This window comes from Calypte anna, chromosome 2, assembly GCF_003957555.1.
Source record: "Calypte anna isolate BGI_N300 chromosome 2, bCalAnn1_v1.p, whole genome shotgun sequence".
Taxonomy (NCBI): Eukaryota; Metazoa; Chordata; class Aves; order Apodiformes; family Trochilidae; genus Calypte; species Calypte anna.
In genome coordinates this window covers 145,572,273-145,592,201 of record NC_044245.1, presented here as the reverse complement: position 1 = coordinate 145,592,201, position 19,929 = coordinate 145,572,273, and the positions used below count along the sequence as shown (strand labels likewise).

Below are 19,929 nucleotides of genomic sequence, written 5' to 3'. Positions count from 1 at the left end.
CTCAAGCAGGTTATCCATGAATTATTTTTTATAGTAGAAACAAGTGGAACACTCATTGCCTTTCTGTCAGCTGTAATCAAAGACATTTGATTTCTCCTTTTCTTGTGGTTTTAGTTAGCATTATTTTCTTTGTGTTTTCCTTATTGCTGAAAAATGTAGAACAATCGCAGTCTGTTGGACAGGGTTTTGAGCAGCACAGTCCAGTGAAAGTCCCTGTTCATGGCAGAGGGGTTGGAATTGGGTGAGGTCCAGAAGTCCCCTCTTGTTTCTATGATTTTAAGTGTGAATTGTCATGACCAGCAGGGTCACATGTTAGGGCTTGGAAAGGATCTCTGGAGATCATCTAGTCCAACCTCTCGGTGAGGCCAGCACCCAAGTCTTCAGCCACTACAGGCCATAATTTTTTACTTGAGTATTACAGACTATAATTTTGAGAGTTCTGTTTCACTAGACCATTTTGTAAATACTGTGAAACATGTTTGAGAATAAAAATAAAATTATTTAAGAAAAGAAAAACAATAAAAACCCCTAAAACTGCGGGATGGTACTCTGCCTTCTGTTTTTCTTCTTAAAGAAATGGTATTGTACATTACCTAATCAGCATTAGTATCAAAAGCTGGTATTTAAACAAATTAAAAAACAATACAACAGAATACAACAAAACATACAGTAGAAGTAAATTTGTAAAAAAATAATCTACAAAATAACCATAGTATCCCTTAAGAGTAAGAATAAAGCTTTCTTGCATTACAAGAAACAGTAATGAAATTGTATTATTCGGGTTTAGTTCAGAGAAATTTTTTTCAGCATTTCTTTCTTTTATAAAAGAAGCTCAATTGGAAGTGTAGTGAAGATACATATGTTGCTGACATTTGACCTGGTAAAACCGAAAAAGTACAGCAAAATGAAACTATTGCACACAAGGATAATAACCAATGTGTAGGTCCTATAGCTCACATTCAGTGTACTCACTCAAGCAAGTGAATATCAGAAGCACAACCTCAAGACAGAGCTTAACAGAAAGAAAAACACAGTGTTTGTAGCACTGAGCTATGTTGAAGTTATAAATGTGTTTGTGTAGCATATGCTAGCTCGAGGATCTGAGGACTTGGATGGTTTTACTAGTTTTTAATTCCTGTGATTGCTGGGCTCTTTCTCAGCTCTGATCTTGAGAAATCAGAGTCCCTCTGTTTTAGCTTCCCCATATGTGTAATGGGGTTAATTGTGTCTGTGTCTCAAGGGTATTGCAACACTTAATTACTTAATATAAAGAGCTTTGATATTCTTGGCTCTGTGACAGTGGAGGAGAGTGGAGAATTATTTACAGTCTTGAAACTTTTAACATATTGTTCAAATTTTAGAGAAGTACGGTTGATGCACAGAGGGAAACGTTTGACCTGTGATTTTTACAACTCACTGTGTGCTGTGTAATCTGGGAGTCCTTTAATGCAATTAAACCCACAGACTTTTCTTCCAGGTGGGAGATTTTTTAATATGGCTTATGTCTTAAATGGAAATATGCTGCAACATCATCTTATCTTCTGTACCGCAGCCAAAATTAGGAGAATAATTCTGCTAATGAAATATTCCTCCCCCACCTCTACATGTTAACCTGCCAGAAATAACTAATATGTGTTTGGAAAATCTGCAGCAGTGGAGCAGCTTCTGCCCTTCCCAGTCTGAATACAGATGGTGGGTCTGTAGTGCCATCAGTCCCATAGGATTTCATGTCAAGAAATGAGAGTTGGTTTGGTGAAAGGTGCTGGTCCTAAGCAGTCCAGTGTAGATGGCTTAGTAGGGGAATGGAGGATTTTCTAGGACTGTTCTTTTATCCTCTGCAAAGGAAAATATAAAACTACTTATTTTATAAGCTCATCGAAGGTACTGTCAATTCACTTGAACTCCAACATGGGAGATTTCTCTTTGTCTCTGGTGCCTTGTGCATGACAGACACCACTGGATCCAGGTCTGGGAGGTGAATCACATGATGAATCTCTGCTGAATGCAGAGATGGGCTGCCACCCTATCTCAGGACACTGCACTACTTCACTTTCTCCATGACCCTCAGTGCCCATCAAAGCTTGGAGCTGAAGGGACACTGGATGCACAGATTATTGTGAACATGAAACAAACACCATGTGAGATGAATGAGCATTTAGGGGCTATCCATAAGAAAGGATATTTTAGCCTCAAATAGAAAAAATCACTTCCCCCTCCGGGTTAGATAAATCCCTTCTGCACACTGACTCAATAGTGTAATATATGGAACCAGATACAACCTCAGAGGAAATACTCTTTTTAACACTTTTTCAGCTCTTCAAACTGAATATCAGTGCCTGTCATATATAGAGGAAGCTGGGTATTTATGTTTCTAGAAGCAACAGAGTCAAACCAGTTAAAAGTGTGGAGAGAAAGAACTATTTTATTTTAAAGAGCTCAGATACATTGATTAATGATTTTTGGTATTTGCTCATTAACACTTGCCACTTCTGTGTTGAGCTTTCCATCTGGACATCTCAGCATGCCTCATTACTGTGAGTTAACTCAGCTTTAAGGCCAAGTTCTTGTGAGGAAAACAAGAGCTGATGTCTGTACTGTGAAGCACAAAAACATATTGAGGATCTTTAACCTAGCTTTGACCTGAGACATTTTGTGACCTAATCAACACCTTCTCTAAACCAGGTTACCTCCTGAGAGCAGTGTGCTTGTTCTGAATGTCTCTTCATCAGCACACTGTATGTTATTCATCCTGCCTCTTGTTCTGGTAAAAGTTTGATTGTTGCTATCTTAGGTGTACATGCATCACACTTTGTTGTGCAGTTTTTGGTATCATGTCAAGGTTTTTCCTATAGTTTCACCCAGAAAATACACCCGAAGCCTTGGACAGATTTAGGCTCAAAATTTTGTTCTTTGTCTGCAATTTGTCCTAGGAGCTGGAGAACAGCATAAGTGCAGGTCTTTTAATTCAAATCTCCCTGAGCCTTTTATCTTTCCATTGGATAGTATGAGGTTGTCCAATGGGAATGGTGCTTTGGTGATGGTCAAGTCCTCATAGAAATCCAGCCTCCTGTTGTGCTGAGAGTGTTTCCAGTCAGGGTGACTAATACTGTCTCATGATTTTCTGGATTTGTCAGTCAAGGTCTATCCATCTGTTATCTCCCATCTTAGACTTCACCTAGAAACTGTTTACAAATTGAATGTCATTTTGCTGTGGATTTGAGTGTTGTACATAAGCCTACAGCTTCTACCATACCACTGACTCGGTCTCTGCTGGTCTTCACATTGGACTTCAGCTCACAATCTCAGGAGGAGGAAAGGGAGTTTTTCTCACAATCTTAGCAATAATGACAGACTTGAGTAGTCATAGAGTCAGGTTGAGTAGCTTTAGATTATAGTACAAATTATCTTCATAAGTAATACGGAAAAGACTTCATTCCATATATCTGAAGGATGAATTTTAGGTTACAGCAATTTTCTCCTATTAGCTCTTGATTTCTCTCCACTGATCATAAAAAAAAAAAAAAAAAAAAAAATTCAGTCCAATTACTTGCCTGCCTTTTCTGTGATCAAAAGGAGACATGAAAGATCCCATGCTAAAAGTTGTACTCCAGGCTAGCAGATGCAACGGAGTGGAGGTATTGGTATGATGTGGATCAGGGGATTCTCAGCAGTAGGCTTTGTGCTAAGAACTATGTGGAAGTTAGGATTTGAATTTTCACTGTGCGACCAACTCAGAGATAACAAGGTTTAATTCCCTTCTTTTAAGAAGTGGAAAGTAGTGTAATAAGTCTATTCAACCAGTAATGAAGTAGGCATTATATTTGTGTGAGGCGAAAAATATCTTATGCAAATAACACAATAAGGATTTTTGTTTTACTGTACATACATCAATATTTGACTGAAAATACAATCACCAGAGCTCAAAGTATCAAGATTTAGATTAGAAGAGATTAGAGGGTGTCTGAAAAGATCCAAGGAATTACTGTGTGTTTTCTTATTAGTGCTGAACACAGAACGCAAAAGCAGAGTTTTATAGTTCTATAATGAATTTATCTTGTTTGTGGAGTGTAATAGTAAGGTTTTTTTTTTCTGATGAATTAGGTTTTACGTTTTAATGAAAACAAATTCAACTGGAAGTTGTTGCATCCTCTAATTTTCAGTAATAGAAGTTTCTACAGTATCAGGAAAAGAGGAAGAGAACAGAGACTGTTGTCAAAGTGTGAGGTCTGGCTACAATTCCCTACTTTCCAACAGGCTTTCTCTTCAATGTTAGGCAAGACACAGATTCATATCAAAATCCCTCAGAGGTCTAGTTTACATTAGCTTATATTGAATACTGTGGAGGAGACAGGCCCAGGTCATACTCTGCCTCAGGTTCCCACCCGTAACCTGGGCATGAGCAGGCTTGAGAAGTGGGGCTCTGCCAACCTCATGAAGTTCAACAAGGCCAAGTTCTGCACATGGGACAGGGCAATCCCAAGCACACAGGTGGGATGCAGAATGGGTTGAAAATAATATCCCTGAGGAGAAGGACTTCAGGGTGCTGGTTAATGAAAAGCTCAATGTGATCCATCAATGTGTACTTGCAGCCCAGAAAGCCAACCCTATCCTGGGCTTCATCATTCTCCTCCTGTACTTCACTCTTGTAAGACCACACCTGGAGTGCTGTATCCAGTCCTGGAGTCCCCAGCATAAGAAGAACATTGAGCTGTTGGAGCAAGTCCAGAGGAAGCCATGAAGATGATCAGAGTGATGGATCACCTCTGTTATGAAGAAAGGGTTGTTCAGCCTGGAGATGAGAAGGTTCCAGGGAGACCTTAAAACACCTTCCAGTGCCTGAAGGGGACCTACAAGAAAGCTGGAGAGGGACTTTTTATAAGGGCATCTAGTGATAGGGTAAGGGGTAGTGGCTTTTAACTGGATGAGGGTAGATTTAGATTAGACATTAGGAAGAAATTCTTTAATGTGAGGGTGGTGAGACTCTTGGAGAGGTTGCCTAGAGAAGTTGTGGCTGCCCTGTCCCTGGAAGTGTTGAAGGCCAGGTTGGTTGGGGCTTTGGACAACCTGATCTAGTGAAAGATGTCCTTGCCCATGGCAGTGAGGTTGGAACTAGGTGATCTTTAAGGTCCCTTGGAACTGAAAGCATTCTGTGATTCCATGTTTCTATGCTTTAATCTAAAATGTTGGTCCCTGTTTACATTGCACAGAGTCTGGTTTTGGCAGCAATTTTCTGCAACAGAAAATGGAGTGGCTACATGCAATGAAGTAAATTCTTTGAACAGTGTCAGCTGGAAGTGAATTTTAATCCATCTGTTGTTGTCCTTTTATAATAATAGGATAAGTCAATTTTTAAATGCCCTTTTTAAAAAACTATTTTTCTTTTTTAGTTTGGTAGTCAACTCTTTCTACATACTGAAGTGGAAGTAAATGTTTTTCATCTTTTTAATTGTGAACAGAGAAGATCCAATGTAAGTTATTAGGTACAACAGTTTCATTTACATAATTGCTGTGAGGAATGGGAAACAGCTTATGTGAGGAAGGAATCTGAGGCTCATTAGTGAAGAGCATCTTCAGAAGTGAGAGTGCTCCTTGACACAGTGTTCTGTTGCAGGCTGTGGTCTTCAGGGATACATTTCACATTAGCCATCCAATTAATGAAAACACAAGTGAATTGAACTGAATTTAGTACTTGCCTGTGTCTGTGAGGTTGCTTGCTTGGTGATTGCAAACAAAAACCTGATGGCTATGCTTGTACAGCAAAACCAGATGGTGAATACAAACTTGGGGATGTATAGGAAGGAAGAGGTGCTTATATTTCATAGAGTGTGATCATCGTAGACTCAGTATGTGCTTCATAGTCTGAGCTGTGATGTATAATATAATCATGGTTGTTCATTAAGCCTCTAAGTCTATCAGCAGCCAGGGGAAAAGGAGGAATGCAGATACCTGAATCTATTCATGCTGAGAAGTTTGATTGCACTCACTTGTAATTCTTGATTCAAGTGGCTGATCCATGACTAGGGAAAGGGTAAACACTATGTTGGTGGTGCTTCTGTACAAACAAAAATTATCAAATTCCATCCTACTGCCCTAAAACAAGTCAAGAAGGATCAATGTCTACATGGGGATTAATTGTAGGGCTCACATACTTTATAGGCCAATGAAAAGCTTATTCCCCTCTGATCCCATAGATATCACTCCCATCTCGGCAAATACAGTTCAACATAGGCCTAGGAGACCTCAGCAGTATTCTTGATTTAAAATACCAGAAGGTGAAGATAAAACAATGAAAAGCTGAGGGATGAGTTATGGATGAGAATTAGAATACAACCACTGCTGAAAGTGAACAGCATGAAGGGAAAAGCCATCCTCAGCTTGAAAAAACATCTTGCATTGTAGCAGAAAGGAAACAAAAACACTCCAGTGGGAATTACTCTTTCAAACCTTCAGGCTTGAGTTGAAAATTAGTGCTTTTTCATATGTTTTGAGACAGTTCCCAGAACTGACCCAGTTGTAAATGATGCAACAGTTTTCTCAAGCAGGAAGAGCACAGCTGCACTGAAGAGCAAGCTGCTGTTCCAGCACAGGCTCTCTTCAGAGGTGCTGACCCAGCTTTAGATGAAATTCTGGTTCATTTGTATTTCTTTTCCTGACAGAGTATTTTTTCCCACAAGACATGGAAGTCCATATTAAAAGTAAAAAGGAAAAAAAATGAGTTATTTCAGCCAGAGAAATGGAGAAATCAAGAATATAGTGAGAAGATATTGAAGAAGCATTTACGAGGTGTTGATGTTACTGTGCTTTAAATTATTCATTTGGTTGTAGAAATTAACATTCAGTCAGCAACTCAGCCCTGATTCTGACTGATTTAGACACAATTTTTTGCAGGGCTCAGTCTTGCAAAGAACCTTCTTGCCTGCTCTTCAGGAATTCAGGAGAAAAAACAGAGAAATAATGGTTTTATTTTTCAAAGAAAAAAGGCCTAAGTATTTTATTTTGCTGCTAGTTTACAGGATTGACCACTTTCCAGAAGTCCTGAGTTTCTAACAACAATCTCTGGTTCCAGAAAGGTCTACTTGCTGCATAATGCTTCTAAAAACAAGGATCCTTTGCCCAGATTTGGATATAGAAGAGTATTGGATGAGGAGGTGTTAATGATCCAGTCTGAGGAAACTGGAGACAGAATTTTAATACAGCCACATGTAATTTACTTAATACCAGGACTGAGAGCCTGATAAAACTGGAGCAGGAGTTTCTAGTTTCAGGTTTAGTGTTGAGGTTGCTGTTACAGGGCTAGCATTTGTGTTGTGGTTATATTTTGCCTTTCTCAACTCTATTTTTTCTAAAAAATACGGGAAAAATTCTTCAAAAACACTGGTTAAACACCTCTTCTGATGTGCATGTCTTTTATTTCAAGCTTATGTTGTTGTCTATGTTACGTTATGTTAAAATACTTCACAATAACTCCCTCTGTTGCTTTCCAAAGATAAAATTCCAGCTCTGACCATTGTTAGAAAGTTGGTTCACAAATTTCTCTTGAAAAGCTATCTGCAAAAAGTCTCATCTCCTCTTTTTGGTTGACATGTTCAGCCTTTGCTGCTGTTTTCTTACTCAAGGATAGATGTCCAGATAGAAGTGTGATTTAAAATATAAAGTAGACATGTGATTGGCAGTAGAAGAGGAAAGTACCTGGCTTCAGTGCACAGATGAAAATAAAAGTAGTAGCACAGGAAGAGGAATGTGATAAACTACTGAGTATCGCTTGTGGTTTCTAAAATGTCTGGCCAGTTTATAACAGGTAAATATTAACTGCTACATGGAAATGGCTGTCATGCTGTATGGATAAATTCTGCAGTTCTGAAGCTTTCTAGCTGCTAAGCATCTTCAACACATGACTTGTCTGCACCTCTCCTCTAAAAACATTAATTGTGACCTTTGAGACAGGAAGGGAACAAAGGAATAGTTATGGTGCTGAAACACCACAAGCTTAACCATTATCAAAGAAATTTTTTTTAAGCCTCTGAAAGTCACTGACACCAAATACTGCTGAATTCTGTAACAGTGGACAAAGATGCATAATAATAACCAGATGTCTCAGTAGGGATGTAAAAGTAAAATGAACTGATGGCCTGCATGTGGATACCTTGAGAAATTAATCTGCATGTGGAAGTAACTAGATGTCCAGCACAGTATTCCATTTTTTCTTAATTTTTAAAAATTTTTAATTCTCACTCTAATTTATGAAGGTTTTCTACCATTTCTACCAAAAAGTCTTGACAAGCCCATTTAGATGCTTTCCAGTGTCTCTACAGTTTTTCTTTCTTTTTTGCCTTCATGATAATTTCCCATCAAGTCTTTAAATTTTCTCTATTATTATTTTAAATAAGAATGAGATAATTCCTACTCTTTTTTCCCATGATTCATCTCCATGGGTTCTTATATTCTTTTCCATAGCTCTCATTTTCAAGGGCACCCATCCTTACAAGGACATGGACATGTGGAAAACTTCCTTCTTGCTATCTGTAGAACAATCTTATCCTAAATCACTATTCCCTGGGTAATGGAAAGCAGCATCTTAGTTTCCAGCATTTTTGGAAGTACTGAGAAGGAATTTTGTTTCTACTATTTTTGAGTCTTCTTACCCTACTTAGAAGGTATGTTTCTGATTACTCTAGTGCAATATTTATGAGCTGGTATCTGCAATATTTGTTCTTCTCTCAGACTTTCCTACCATCAAAATTCAGAAGAACAATACACTTGTGTATTAATTCTTAATTCAAATGTAGCAGCCAAAATTATGGATTTTTTATGAAGTTGTGTCTCTTGAATATATATTATTTACTTTATTACTCTTTAGGAAAGAGTTTAAAAAGTAGGGAGGGAGGGGACACAGGTTCACATCTGTGAAAGAAGTTCTAATACCTCAGGAAACAATCCCATGGACTTCAGTTTAAATCTTGAAAATCATGTGTCCTGAATATTGTCAGCTTATATCAGGGATGTGCATTTGTCTCCATCGACTGCACTTGGGATCATTACTTCCAAAATTATTAGGAATGATGATGGATAACTTCAGAGGAACAAAAAAGAGTCAAGATTTTATTAAATCTTTGGAAAAACTTGTGAATGTTATTGTCATTAGACAAAAAATATCTAGGGAAATATCTGTGCAATTTCTCTGTTGTGGAAGCCATTAAAGACTTGCATCCCAGCTTCAGCAGCATTTCTCAGATAAATTAAGCACAACAGCTGAGAGCAGTATGGCAACTGTTTTAATAAAACTCAGAGCTCAAAATGGCAGCCAGTCTGGTTGAATGACAAAAAAAAGGGAGGGAGAAGCACAAACAAGGTTCAAGATTTGCCTAATGATTTAGGCAATTAGCCAGCTCTTTAGTGCTTTCTAAATAATGTTGGTATAGCCACACACCCCTACAAGGTGATGTCCGTGGGGATGGCTGCTTAGCTGTAAAAACAGGTTTTTCTTCACACTTTATTCCCAGCTTTGCCATTAATTTTCAGGATTAGTTTGAGTAATCTATCATAACTCTGCAAGTTTACTCTCTCTAGAGTGGTGGTAATAAGACTTTTTGGACACCTTTATTTCTCTTAAGAAGCTAAAGGCATTTCAAATTTTATTATAGGGGACTTGATAGGAGATTTTATAGATAGGATTCATCCCATTTCAGTTTCAAATCTTAGATGGGTTTTCTTGATGAAAGTGGGTAGGATAAAATTCAGGACCCTTTGTCTTACATTGATTAGTCCATTTAAGAGCTTGCTGGAGGACCATGATATATATGCAAAGTTTATGCCAAATAAAAAGACACAGTTTTCCAGAATAATTTTCTTGACTGACCCTTGACTCCAACTGAAAGCAATGGATGGTCTTAGTAGAAAATAGCCCAGAGAAAGAGAAGAGCTAATGATACTCTTGGCACATCACAGGCAGAGAGAACATTAATGCAGTTTAATGAAATTGTAGACAGAAAGCCAAATGGCTTGTGCCTGACTTGCATTGAAAAAGTATGACTGGTCTCTTGCTGATTTATGTGCATGTGTGATCCAGATGAAATGACAGGATTTCAATTGAGATAATGTGCATAGCTGAAAACCAAAAAAAAAAAAATAATTTAACAGTGCAGTGGCAGAGGTTGATGGAATTTAATTGGTGAAGCATATTAATAAGAAAAAATACCTCTGTTGCATTTTTATGATGAGCTATATAGGCAGTTAAGCAATTAAATCACTAATCACACAAGAGCTGGATGTCCTAGGAAAGGAGTAATCTCATATCTCAGCTGGATGGAAGTTTTAAAATATCTCCTCAAAGGAATGTTTAAAAGATAAAAAAAATAAAGAACTTTTTGGGTTTCAAATAAACTTATGTCTTAAATGGAAACAGATCCTATTACAGAATAGCAGCATATTTTCCTTATTTAGAAGCTACCATATAATTGGATTATTTTTAGTTTGAAAAAAAATTTTTTTCAGCAAATGGATCTTCAAGTTATTTTTGTGTCCATGTGTGTTATTGTTTAGTGAATTTTTTATTCCTTTAGCCTTGTTTATAAGCAAACAAAATTATCTTTTTACAGTTTTGCTTGAGTATATAAGTGTTACCTGACTGCTTCAAGGTTTGTGATGACACTTTTGTTGAAAATTTGACTTAAAGTCTGTGATTTTAGCTCAGGACTTTTCTACTTCAGTTGCTGTTGTGTTGATGAGTTGATGAGATGATATGAGACGTACTATGGCACTGAGGGAGAATTGGGTGGGTCCTAATGTTTCCTTCCATGCTTGCAGTCCTTGACAGATATTCACATATACACACATATATATATATATATATATACATACACTACATATATTCACTTTTTAATATTTATTTCAACTCATACATATCTGGATCTTTAAATATTTGTGGTGTTCCAACTGTGAAAACATCACTTGAGAAGCAGTGGGAAAAGTGGAAGTAAATCTTCCCATTGTTAAAGACCACCTGAAATGAAACCCTGGAAGTTTGCTCCTTCTGTATGCACCACTCATTTACACAAAGTGGCTGTAGCAGTTGTAATAGGAAACAATTACCTGCCTGATGGCTGCAATGAATTAGCTTAAAACATACTATTTATGTTTTCCATTTTTTTTCTTTTCTCTTTTTAATCCATCTTTTTTTCCAGAAGAGTTTTAAACTTCCTGAAAGGTCAGCAGCATGACAGTCTGAAATTGCCACAGTCTTGTGATGCTGAAAGAGCTCTACAGTATTTGGGGCTTCTAAAAGGCACTTCAACTCTTCAATCACCATATTTAGGACTGGATTAATTTTTATCCTTCAATCCTTTCACATTACACAGCAATGCAGTGTGACATTGACACTGGAGGCACTTATAAAACATTTGCCAGAATGGTGTAAATTGACATTTATTCAAACGAACATTTAAACAAATGCCCTCTGGACATGAAAGTGAAATCTTGTCTTTTTTGAGCTCATAAGGAGATTTATTGTTGTCTAGGTGGGCTAGAAGCTCTCTTCCAAAATTTAATTTTAGTATCAGCTCTTTCTTTACTCCAGTTCTGCAGGGCTAAATGCCAGATAATTTTGTGACAGGGTTGTTTCTTCTCTCTTTCACTCAGTACAATGGCACAGGTGCAGTGAAGGAAGGAAAACAGAACATGAAGAGCTCTGCTACAGTACATGTCAGTGGGCATTTATTAGACACAGTCACTTTCTGTCCCAAAGTCACCCCTTCTAATGTACTTGGCCAGAACTCTACTTCGGCTCTTACTATTTCTCCAGCTTGTTATGAATTCCTTCTGTATGTTAAAAGAGACACGTATGTGTCAACTGTAACTACTGTTTACCCAAGTCCAGAGAAAGTCAACTAAGTCAGTGTCTGGTCTGAGGTGAATTTTTACAAGGAAGAAATGGAATTTCCAGCTGAAGTTTGCAGCAGTTACCACTATTTGATTAGTTGCAGTGGAGACCTATAATTAGCTCTTATTTAAGAAGACATATGGCTCCAACAGATGGTAAAGGAAAAAATGCAAGTTAGATAAACAGGGCTATTTGCACAAGATTTTCTGGTCTGCTTTGGCTATATTTTGCAGTACGTGCCTAGGTTCTAGCAAGATGGCATACTGTTCATTCAATGAATGCCCACGTCTTTATTTTCTCTAAAAAACAGCAAAATTAGAATGGTTTGCAACTGTTTAAGAATTTTGGCAATAGTAGAAGAAATTAGGTTACAAGGAATTTTAGAAATTAGAAATTAGAAAATCCATACCTATAAAAATAGGGACTCTGAACAAGAATCAACTCTCCCTGTAAGGAGGGGATTTCATGTGCTGAAGATGAAGAGGCAGGAGATTCCAATGTCTGGATGGGTAAGGGAGGTAGTCATCTTCTAGATAGATTTGGGTTATGACATTTAGCTCAGTTTAAACCTCCTTGTGCTGTGATTTACCAACAGTTGACTTTCCACTGAAGCAGAATAGGGGAGATCACATGAACTGCTGACACAACATGGCTGTGTGGGTAGTAGCATAAGGTTTGTGGGTAGGAAGGTTTCAAAATGCTCACATCTTTTTCTCAAGTGAGTTCATTTCAATGCCCTTCATCCATCTGTGCACGAGTGACCTGGGAGAATGAACCCATCTACGTTTAACAATATCATATATCTCTGAGATTGTCTTGTGTGGGAACCCACGTATAGAGGCAATGACATGCTTCTTGTGGTTTTGGATTATTTTGAAATAAAAACACTTAAATGTGTACTGTTATTCATAGAGAAATATTTACAGTAAAGATCTATTTAGAACTCTGGCATCTTGATTATCCCATGATACTGAAGATCATTTCTTTAATTAAAGCAAAACATCAGAACCTGTTTTTCCCCTCATCTTAACGGCAGCATAATAATTATAATTCTTTCCTCAAAAAGCAACAGAGATAAAAGAAGTTGCAAAGCAACTGGATAATATCTTTGTTTTCAGTGCTGTAATCATAAAATCATGAAATCACAGAATTCCATGAACAAATCCTGAGCAAGGACTTCGACACAGTCCTGTATGACCCCCCGGACTCCAAGCTGGTAAAATGTGGTTTTGATGGATGGACCACTTGCTAGATTAAGAACTGGCTTGGTGTCTGCACCCAGAGAGTGTCTGTCAATGGGTTCATGTCCAAGTGGAGGACGGTGACAAGTAGAGTCCCTCAAGGATCAGTACTGGGGCCAGTCTTGTTTAATATCTTTGCCGGCAACAGGGACAGTGACATTGAGTCCACCCTAAGCAAGGTCACTGATAACATCAAACTGTGTGGTGCAGCTGCCACACTGGAGGGAAGGGATGCCATCCAGAGGGACCTTGAAAGGCTGGAGAGGTGGGGACATGCCAAGTTCATGAAATTCAAGAAGACCAAGTGCAAGGTTCTGCATCTGGGTCAGGGCAATCCCAAGCACCAATATAGGCTGCTCAGTGTGTGGCTTGAGAGCAGCCCTGAAGAAAAGGACTTGAGAGAGCTGGTGGGTGAGAAGTTCAACATGAGCCATCAGTGTACACCTGCAGCCAGAAAGCCAATGGGATCCTTGGCTGCATCAAGAGAAACATGGCCAGCAGGTTGAGGGAGGTGAATCTCTCCTTCTGCTCTGTTTTTGTGAGACCTCACCTGGAGTACTGTGTTCAGTTCTGGTGCCCCTTTTACAAGAGGGACATGGATGTGCTGGAGTGTGCCCAGAGAAGGGCCACAAAAGGCTGGAGCACCTCTCTTGTGAGACAAACTGAGAGAGTTGGGGTTTTTCAGTCTAGAGAGGAGAAGACTCCGAGGAGACATTATTGGAGCCTTCCAGTATCTGAAGAGGGCTACAAGAAAGCTGGGGAGGGACTTTTTAGGATGTCAGGTAGTGATAGGACAAGGGAGAGTAGATTCAAACTAGAGGAGAGTAGATTTAGATTGGAAGTTAGGAAGAAGTTCTTCACCATGAAGGTAGTGAAAAACTGGAACAGGTTTCTCAGAGAGGTGGTGTAAGCACCTGGAATTTGTTAAGGTCAGGCTGGACAGGGCTCTGAGCAACCTGATCTAGTGGGAAATATCCCTGCCCATGGCAGGGGGATTGGAACTAGATGATCTTAAAGGTGTCTGCAATCTTTGGAAATGCTTGTTGGTTAACATTTATTCCAGTTATAGACATCAGGAGGAACACAATTGAAAATTTAATTATGGAAAGAATCTAGCTGTTGCGATTGGAGCATACTAATTGCTAAGATGCCAAACAGATTGCAGAGGGCATGGAAAACAGCCAATCCTATTACTTTGCAAACAGCAAGGGTTCGCATGGCTTAGGTGGCTCTGGGGAAATTATTCATCATCAAGTCTCAGCTACACCAAGACATTGCCATTTCAAAGTCTCTCCTTGACAGAAATCAGAGGTTGGGTTATGCATATCATTGTCAGTTGATTCTGCCAAGGTGAGTTCATTGTTTGTTTGCTCCATGGAAATATTACTGGCATAGAACAACCATGAAACTTCTCAAATCATTTTTATAGAGGTTAAAAAATGAGTAAAGGATGGATCAAATAAAGAAAATTAGATTTGAAGGGAAGAAGGGAAATAATTTAGGCATGGTGAAAGAAAAGTAAGGATGCTATAAAAGCTCAGAGTTGAAAAATGAGGAGGTGGAATATCTGGAGAGGAAAATTGTGATAATTGGTCAGTAGAGTTTGGAATGAGTGCTAAAGCATCTTGTGTCTGTGTTAGGATCTTAGAGAGACTGAAGGAACAGTTTTGACCTGTAAAATGTTATCAACATCTTTGATTAGTTTTTTACTAGAAATGTTTTACTCTCTTCACATGAAGTGGTGTTGAGGCTTTTTCAAGAGAAATAGCAAAAAATTAGAACATTTGAAAATGAGGAAAGCTTAAGTGACTCTCACATGTTACACCTGTCATGATTTAACACTGGCCCAGCAATTAACAGAATGACAGATGCTCCTCAATTGATTCCCCTCCTGCTAAAGAAAGAAAGAAGAAGAATAAGGGAAGAGACTTATGGATTGGAAACTAAACTACACATCTTTAATGAAAACAGTTAATGGATAAAAAGGAAAAATTATTAAAACGTATGCAAAGGTACAGAAAAGTGAACCATGTTCTCCCTCCTTCCCCCAATAATGTTCACATCACCCACAAGGCTGCAGGGCAGCCCTGGGAAGTCCCAGGCTGGACTCCTTGAGGTTGGAAGCAGTTGGGAGCTGAAGGCAGGAACACACAGATTCAGGCTGGCATGGATCAGGAGCACAAGCAGAAGAAACGGATGGAATCCTACCAGGATGCTGAAGCAAACAGGGCAAGGGAAGAAGGAGAAGCGGAAGGGGTTTAACTCTCATGATCCCTCAAATTTATACTGAGTATGAAGTGTATAGGATGGAATATTCTATTTGGTCGATTTTCGCCATTTCTCTTGTCTTCTCCTCCCTAAAGGAGGGCTGCAGGTGGGACCTCTTTACTCCTTTTCTTCTTCTGAAGCCCAAGATGTTCCTTAGACCTGAGCAGTGGCTTTGGTTCTGCATAACATTCTGTTGCAGTAACTGTAAACATTGAGCGTTATCAGTCCTAGAAGCAGACACTGAGAAACTTGCTGCTAATTCCAGCAAGTACAGCTACTTACAAAAGACTTAGATGAAAGCGAAAGTACAAGACAGAAAATTAGCTCTATCCTGGCCCAAACCAGGACAGCACCACCTAGGGATGCCCCCAGTCTGGCCAGGCAATACTTCTAGTTGATATAACAGCTGGTCCTTCAAGTAGAAGCTATTTTGGCATATCACACCCTCTTCAAAGCTCAAACAGAGTAGCACATTAGTCATCTAAACTTGATTTCATTATAAAATTTATCTAATTATGTCTACTACCTATTGCAAATCTATGGTTAAGTGAGTTTAAACAAATGTCACGTTTCTGTAAGGGACCGTGGTTTCTGGTGATTGTCCAGGTTTCAGTGCTTTTTCTTGAAGATGTTTATACCAGTTTTTATTATCCATTGATTATTTCTTTCTCCTTTCCTGTCACAACTCTCATTATATGCTTTGAGGCATTATGCAAAAATATTCTGTTCTGTTCTTTATTTTTTTATTAATCTATTCCATCCTTCAGGGCCTTTTGCATGTCTGCCCACAGGCACCCATAACTACCTTCCCAGCACCTTCCTACTGGCAGTGGTCATCAAAAAAATGTAGTTTCCATTCTCTCTAAATTAAGCTGAATACAAGTAACACATTTGTTTACAGGTAACCTTTCCATCAGTTCTTTTCGTATAAAGTTAGCTTGGACAGATGTTTTTAGGGGTTTATAAGATCTACATAGCACAAACCTCTCTCTGATTCTTAAAAGGGATGAATAATTTCTGTGATAGAACTTCTAGATATGTGCATCCTATAGAAAGTTCCAGATGGGAAGACTTAGGTAGACTAGACTCTCTTTGGGGAGCTTGGTAAAATACATATGAAGACAGTGACAAAGCATAACATGTTTTACTGACTCGTTTGTACAGGTAGCTTATGCTACCTGTGTTTGAAAGCCTACAAAACCCTTAAGAGCCTTTTTGCCCTTCCTTTTTTTAAAAAGATGCCATACTCACAAATCTGTGAAGGGATTGTGATGGGTGGCTGTGGGAGGACAGGATCTTTCCTGTAGAAATTAATAGAGAGATGCATCAAGAGGCTTTTCTCATTCTCTGAAATCAGTGGTTGTGGAGCACAGCTGTCCTCTTCCTGCTTCCAATGGTTCTTGAAGCCCTGAGACATCTTTCACTTTCCAGATAATTTGAAGAACTATTCAGCCCAAAGAAGATAAGCAGTAAATGGAAGAGCCACTTAAGAAAAGGAGGCAGAAAGTAGGACTCCTTCTAGCTTAAGGGGCACTGCAGGTCTCACAAGTAAATCTCCTAACTAGAAACTTTACTGAGGAAAAGCTCCTTGCTACAAAATTAGACTTTCCTTGTTGAGTTCACGAAAGCTCAGGCCTTTGAAACTATGGAATAAAGAGCTAAATGCAGGTCAATACATCCTTAGCTCCAGCACTCACCAGGTAATGAGAGCTCCCAGCAGTTCCCACACAGTGTATCTTGTCCTCCTTGGACTGCATGTGAGTTCTGAGCACTGCAGGCATAGCTCAGAGCTGTTTGTGTAGCTGAGGTTATCCTAGGAAGAGATTTGGGAAAATCTACAGTTCCAGCTTCCCTCCTGCACCATTCTGTGCTTCGTACTGAAAGATAGGTACTTGTGTGAATACAAGGGTACATCACTGTCCTGCCAGCATCCCTCTCTGCTTTAGCTTCAGCTGTGGCACATGCCAACCATAATGTCACTCTCTGTTAGCAGACAAGTCTGTGGGTTTAGAGAGGTACAAGTGTCAGAAGGTATCCCAGGAGTAAGGGGAAGTTTGTAGAAGTTACCAGGATGCCGATGTTTTCATGGAGGAAGGAAGAGTAAGTTTGGAGCAGGTAACACTTACTGTTACTTAAAAGCATACAGAATATGTCAGAGAGTGCTACTTCCTGGAGGGCACTGCCAATGGAGATATTTTTGTTCCCCTTTGCTTCAGGGGGCAGGATGTCAGCGTTACTAAAAGACATCTTCATGCTCCTAAGCCCTCCTCTGAGAAGACTCTTGCCACAGCCTTACATCATACTTTAAGAGAGAAAGAAGGAGGCTGTGGCCATTGAAATGGGCAGGGATAAGCTGTGTTGTGGAGATTATCAGGCACTCTTCTATAGGTCTCTGCCAGATCTCTGCTTAAAACAGAAAATTTTTATCCCTGTAGTGTCATAGTCACACTGATACGAGACAACTCTAAGCATTGTAGCATGTCTTTGACTTTGACCTTTCAAGCAAGAGAAATGACTCTTTATGCCACCTTACAAATCTAAATCCTAAAGCAATTACACCCAGGGGGTGGTCTGCGTAGGAGTGTGTTTGAGAAGAAAATGACATTAAACTTTCCATCCTAGAAGAGTTTCACTATATCAATATCCAAATCAAATAACATAAAGCTTCCTTTGTCTGCCTGCTAGGCATAACAATGCATTGGGCCTCTAATATGATTTTTGTGGTGTCTCTAATATGATGAGGTTTAAATTAAAATAAATATGGCTGCATGCTTTTGAAGAGCAAATCAGGCTGAAACATTCTAGCCTAACTGTTATAGCACAAGGAAATAAATGTGTATTTACCTGGGCTGTCTGGACTTATGCATACGTATTGTGCAGGATATGTGGTGGGAAGACAATAGCAGGGTGAAAACACTTAGGCTCTTCCTGAGTGGATAATGGGAATGTTATTTGAATGTAGTCTGGATGACAGCTCTATGGTCCTGATAATTAATTAGCTCAAGTCTTACTTGTCTTATTGGTATTTAATCAACTTTCCCCCCAGCCCCATATGATTTGTTTTGTTTTGTTTTGTTTTTGGGTTTTGTTTTGTTTTGTTTTTTGAGAAGGTACTTTGTCTACATTATTTCAGTTCCAGTAGACCAGCGCCACAAAAACTAATCATTATAATGACAAAACCCTGTTCACTTGTTTACCAGAGCCTTTAGTACATTTTATGGTTTGGTTTTGCTTTTGTTTTTTTAAATCGTTTCTATTCTTTTCTATTTTTATCCCCTAACCAAAACTTTACCTTGGGAAATCATTAGTCATCAGTTCATCTAGGCTCACTGATTTCTAATTGCAGAATATATATGATTCTTGCAAAATATTTATGATTCTTGCAATGAAAAGCAAAGCAGTAATTTTGGCACAGCAGAACAAACCTGTCGGCATTTGGAACTCTTGACAAAATAGCAGTCTCTAAGACTTTCTGACCTAGACTTTTGTCATACTGCAGCTCAGGGACTCAAATAATTTCTACAAAGGCACAAATTGCCAGAAGTGCCTTATGAAAAGCTATTTTTTTATTAAAAAGGTGTGCCTACTGTCTTCGTGTTGATGATCACAGATCTGCTTCTCTTGAAAGGACAGATGCTGGTACCTTGACAGGAAACAGTTCCAAAATGCCATTTGTTATAGGACCATATTGCAAAGCTCAGATTCCTACTACACTGAATACTAGAAAGTAACAAAACTAGTTCTGAGTAAATTCTGCAAGAAATTGTTGCTCAAGGGCTGCATAAGTAGAATTAGCAAGGAATTCTCATTAACAGTGAAGACACAACTAAAAAGTACCTAACTCTGGTGCCCAGTTGCTCATTAAATAGTCCCACAGTCATTGCAGAATCCTTTGGAAGGAATTCACTGTAGTAAATGTTGTTACCTCCAGTATGGGTTTGTGCAGCTAAACAAGTCACACTGCTTTCCTGAGTGAAAGAAGAATTACTCAATAATCAGTTTGCTTCAAGCAAAAATTTATCTTCAATATAAAGCATTTGTCAGATGAATGATGTCTTAAATTGTATGGGCACCACTGTAGCCAAAATGAAATACATACACTGGAGGCACCTAAAGTTAGGAAGGGCCCCTGTGTTTGTGTGTTCTTTTGTGAATACATCAGCACAAAGATTAAGCTATTGACTGTCTAAATTCAATGTGGAGAAGCTTAAGGTTTTCATTTTTTAATCTCTCAGATGAATTCCAGTTCAGTGGGCCAAAGTGGCAGCTCTCACATGGGTCAAGGACCTGAAGGATAACTCAGCATCTTGAAAAAAAGTGGCTACATTTTTCTTTTTGTGTATTTTAGTTTATGGTGCCTTTATGATGCCTTTGCACTTGATTCAGGCTCAACATTTGAGATCTGCTATTGAATACTGTCCCCATTTCCAGGTAGTAACTTCTGGGAGCAGCAGAGATTACAAAAAAAACTCCCTCTTCTGAAAGTTGTTCATTGTAGATAAAAGATGAAATTTCATAGGTGAACACCTACAGTCCTCTTGGTGC

The 19,929-nt window shown here is 38.8% G+C and overlaps 1 protein-coding gene across 1 annotated transcript in view; it reads left to right on the top strand.

The window, feature by feature from the left end:
• Window positions 1-19,929, top strand: part of FAM135B (family with sequence similarity 135 member B) — a 120,129-nt gene that overhangs the window by 35,235 nt on the left and 64,965 nt on the right. The gene's annotated exons all lie outside the window — the stretch shown is intronic.